Below are 5110 nucleotides of genomic sequence, written 5' to 3'. Positions count from 1 at the left end.
TACTTCGTTGCAGTTGACATTTTGAAATGTTCGTGAAATATTCGGGATTAAAAATGACATTGAGTAGGATGGAATATTGGGCGAGTTGGTGCAGATTCAGCATTGCTAACAGCGCGAAAAACACAGGCGAAGACGAGAAGTGGACACGGCAGAGCGCTGTGATGTGAATAACCGTCATTACAAATGACGGTTATCTGATTCGATGATAGAATCGAAGAAGGCACTGTTAGGGATGTATAAACAGCGCAAAATATAGACAAGGACAGAGGAAGAGACGACACCGCGCTGTGTCATTAGCGCGGTGTCGTCTCTTCCTCTGTCCTTGTCTATATTTTGCGCTGTTTATACATCCCAAGCATGAACCACCAACTAGCCCAACTTTCGCTATTAAGGCACTGTTCCATTTGAATATCGAAATTTTAGAATACTCGCACAGGCCCCGTAAATACATCACTGCAAATAATGTACCTGCTGCATTCTGTTTCACGAAATCGAATGAAAATTCCACGACGTGTTTTTCTGGCTTTCTTGCTAGTTTTTGATTTGGTAGGGTTTTCAGGAGCTGGCATAATACGTGTTCAGGTGAGGTTGGATTATGATTGAGCATTACGGGGGCCTAAGATGATTTGCGCATATACAGGCGAAAAATTATTGCAGGTTACAACGGGAAACAGAATGAAGGTAAGCGCACTGTGCAGTGTTTTCCTTATCTTTAACGTTTTTTTTCATGCCCTGTCTTACGTGCTGTTTCTTGTTATAATGGTGAGACACAACTAAAACAAGCGTTTCACTCAAGCCAAGTGAAATGAGAGCGACTACCACGTCCAGTTAACCCTTGTGGTAGTCGCTTGTCGGCCTCTTTCAATCAGTAGCGCACTAGCAGACGACGCGCCGAGACCAATCCTAACTAAAGCCCCTTGATCTAGAAAGTAGCGACACTCTCCTCCGCCCGCGCGTTTTCCTCCTCAATTCTCCTCGGATTTCTCCCCTGCCCTGGGCGGCGCGGTGCGCACGGCACGCTGAACCCTCCACCGGCTCGCCGCAGCCGCATTATCATCACTGCGCGCGCTTGTTTAATCGGCCCCTGAAACATTAAATGGGAATCTGCCCCTTAGGAAACAGTCGTGACGAACGTGGGCTTCCGAGAGAAGATAAGTGAAAAATATAATTTTTAGGACGCTTCCAAGCGATTCAAAAAAAAAAAGAAATGAGTACGCCAACTGGCGGCAGAGCGGTTTAGTTCTCCGTCGCTGCTTCGGCTGTCCGTAATGCGGAGGTTTATTAAGCGCATATAATGTAAGCAGCATAAAGTACTGTCGTGAATTTCGTTCTTAATTGTTGTCTTGGTGAGCTCAAAGAAGGTAGCCAAGAAGGAATGTGGTGGTTCACTTAAAATAAAATGCTCGAAATGAGTGGGCCCGAAGCCTTTTTGTGCCAATGCCGCTGTTGGACACGCACGCACGCACATATATACACGCGTGCATACACACGCAATGCAGGCACACACGCATACACACGCGATACACACACACACGCACATACACACGCGATACCGACACACATGCACATATGCACATGCGATACAGGCACACACGCACATAGACACCCACGCACGTGCACAGGCGATACAGGCACGCACATACATATCCACACATGCACACGCGATACAGACACGAACGCACATATACAGACACGCACACATGCGATACAGACACGCACGAATGTATACACATGCGCACACGCGCGATACAGACGCGCACGCACATATATACCCACGCACGTACACACCCGATACAGACACGCACGCGCATATGTACGCGATACGCACACGCACGCGATACAGACACGCCCGCACACGCACATACATGCACACGCGATACACGCACGCACATACATACACATGCGGGTACAGTGGCGATAGACATGCACGCATATACACACACGAGCGAATATACCCACGTGCACACGCATGCACACACATACGTGCGCACACGCACATACACAGGCGCCAATACAGACATGCACAAACGCACGCAGGCGCATACATGACCACACATATACGTGCGCGCACGCACACACAGTCGCGAAGACACATACACAAACGCATGCACACGATGGCGCAGCGCACACATGCACTGCTTCAGAAAGGCGCAACAAGGAACGGCGCAACAAGGATATGCAATAAAGTTTAGTTGTGAGTGGGCGCTTGTGTTCGTGTGATCTTTCGTATTTTCGTCTTCCTTGTTGCGCCGTTCTGAAGCTATGCATCTGTACCAACTCGCCCAATTGTCAGTGCTACACATGCACTCGCACACACACGGAAACACGTGCGCGTACGCACATACACATGCAAGCGCACACATGCACACATACAAAGCCGCATGCACCCGCACACACATGCCTGGAGGGTTCACGCCTGGAGGGTTCATGGCGTGCGCGAGCAACCACGAGCGCGCGAAGTTTGCCTGCGCGCTCTTTTCGTGACGTCAGGGTCAGCTGACTGGGAAGTATCGCGCGTCGCAGCCACTCAGCGTTGCGGATGCGCCGGCTCCACGAAAGGAAGGGGGAATAAAGAGTAGGTTGACGGCGCGGCGAGGGTGTAGCGGCGTCGATAAAACAGCGCCGCTACTTTCCAAAATTAAGGAGCTTTAATCCTAACGCGACGGCAGCGCCTCCGCCTGGTTGGCGATCGCGGCGAGCCACCCCGCGCCACTAGAAGGCCGCGCTCTTTGCCAGATGAAGTAATCTAAAAACGTTGGCTCCAGCAGCCTACTTCTCGGCAGCTGTTCGCGAACCGCGCGGAAGCGCGTCACAGGTCTGTGTGCTGACGTGATCGAGCGCTGCACCCGCTAGGTGGTGATAGTTGCACCCGGAGGCTTGCCGTTTTTGAAACTGAAACTGACAGTGCTCGGTAATGAGGAGCCTGTAATTAATTATCTGTCGCGCGCTGCGGCAAATGATATGCCGTGTTATGACTAACAGGCCCCCAGCAACACATTGCAGCAAAAAAAAAAAAGCGAGGTCAAAATTTTTTTAACACAAAAGTGTTTTATGCCGGGGTCCGCCAAGACTTCAGTGCCGTATTTCCGTCACGGAAATGACGTCGAAAAAATTTACACGATCAGATGGCAAAGACAAAAAGCTCCGTCAACGGGCATCGAACCTACGACCGCTCGGTCCGCAACAACAGATGCCGGGCACGCTATCCACTGCGCCACGGCTACAGACACTAGAGGCTTTACAAACGCGCCTTCTGGGAGCGGTAAATTAAAGTAAATCGTCGTTACTGTGGCCTCCGCGATTAGCACCTGCAACGCGTTACACGTCCGCCCCATTCGGCGCGTTTTCAATAGAAGTTCAATTTTCTAATTGCCTTAACACACCACGGGGTGGCGACCTTAACCCAAGCGTTGTAGAAGCGTCGGCCTCGCTCACAGCATGAAGCTAACCCAAACCAAAAATAGCTCTGCGACGCGTGCCTGCCTCACCTGCTGTAACACTGCGTTCCCCGCTCACGCGCTCGCCCCGAGAAAAACCGCGGCTGGGCAACCGGGGCAGCACGGCGCGCTTCGCGTTTCCCTCTAGTCCGGTCGTGGTGTTCAATCACATTTTAAAATCCCGCGGGATGGCGACCATGTTCTGCGTCCAATATGCGACGCCCTTCTGGCTATCACACCTCGCTTTCTTATTACGCTTTCACCGTTCAGTACTACAGCTACCACAGGGGTTCGTTTAATAGTAACAATGATTGTTCGCGGGCCAGTTGGTACATCTTGAACATGAAACAGCGCGCTCAGACAGGACACACAGAAGCACACAGACACAGCGCTGTGTCTGTGTGCTTCTTGTAACTTTCTGTCCTGTCTGAGCGCGCTGTTTCATGTTCGTTTAATAATTTAACATGGACGTTAGCAGGGGCGTAGCCAGAAATTTTTTTCGGGGGGGGTTCAACCATACTTTATGTATGTTCGTGCGTGCGTTTGTATGTGTGCGTGCCTATATACGCAAGCAAAATTGAAAAATTTCGGGGGGGGTTTGAACCCCCCCAACCCCCCCCCCCCCTTGGCTACGCCCCTGGACGTTAGTCGTCGGGATGGAGATGTACCACCAATCATCAAAGTGGGTGCATCCATGTTAAATGGTGCTATAGCTGCCAGATACATTGTGCAAACTCTCTTGTATCAATGTACAGTAAACATTCAGTTACTTCTGTAAGGGCACGCTTTACTTTCGTGTTTTTCCGATTCCTATGACGGAGGGATCAACCATCTTTTTGTCATTACCCCTTTAAGCATGAGCTTCGTGTGTCGTTGGCCTAAAGATACCCGTGCGAGTTTGCGCAACAGGAATTGGGCAAGCCCTACTACTGAGTACAGCAAGTGCGAGGGAAGGCGAAGTCATTAGAGGCAGAGAGTGGAAAGAAGGAGAGTGATGGAAAAGAAGGAGGAGAGGGTAAAGAAGACGACAAATCACAGGGTGCCTCAGTGTACCTTCACCTAAGACGACTCGAAGGTGAAAGCCATGTAGGGCCGCCCTCTAAAAGCTTTATGCGCCTAGCGTGGTTTCACACTCTGTGATCAGACCAACTATGACCAAGCGACGATGTCATGTCATGATGGTTTAGGCTTATGTCACAGAAGCGAAGGAACGAGACAGCTGAACCAGAATCGACGCCATGCAGGAGACACGAGCCGTGGCTTCATGAGCCATTGCGAAGCGCCGTCTTTATTAGATGCAAAGCAGCATTTGCTCGGGTCTGTGTCCGGCGGTGGCGTACGCGCTCCTCCGCGCATGCGCCTACTCTCGCGCGCTTGCGCCAGGAAGTCTTCTTCCTCTTGTTCTTCGACCGCCTTGATGTGTGGACAGCGCGCGCTCGCGCCAAGGAGAAGTCTTCTTTTAACACGAAAGTGTTTTATGCCGGGGTCCACCAAGACTTTACTGACGTATTTCCGTCACGGAAATGACGTCAAAAAAGGTACACAATCAGATGGCAAAGAAAAAAAGGAACCATCTCCGGGCATCGAACCCACGACCGCTCGGTCCGCAACAACAAATGCCGGGCACGCTACCCACTGCGCCACGGTCACAGACTCTAGAGTCTTTACAAACG

The sequence above is a fragment of the Rhipicephalus sanguineus genome, chromosome 7 (assembly GCF_013339695.2).
Source record: "Rhipicephalus sanguineus isolate Rsan-2018 chromosome 7, BIME_Rsan_1.4, whole genome shotgun sequence".
Lineage (NCBI taxonomy): Eukaryota > Metazoa > Arthropoda > Arachnida > Ixodida > Ixodidae > Rhipicephalus > Rhipicephalus sanguineus.
Note: the sequence above shows the minus strand (reverse complement) of the source record.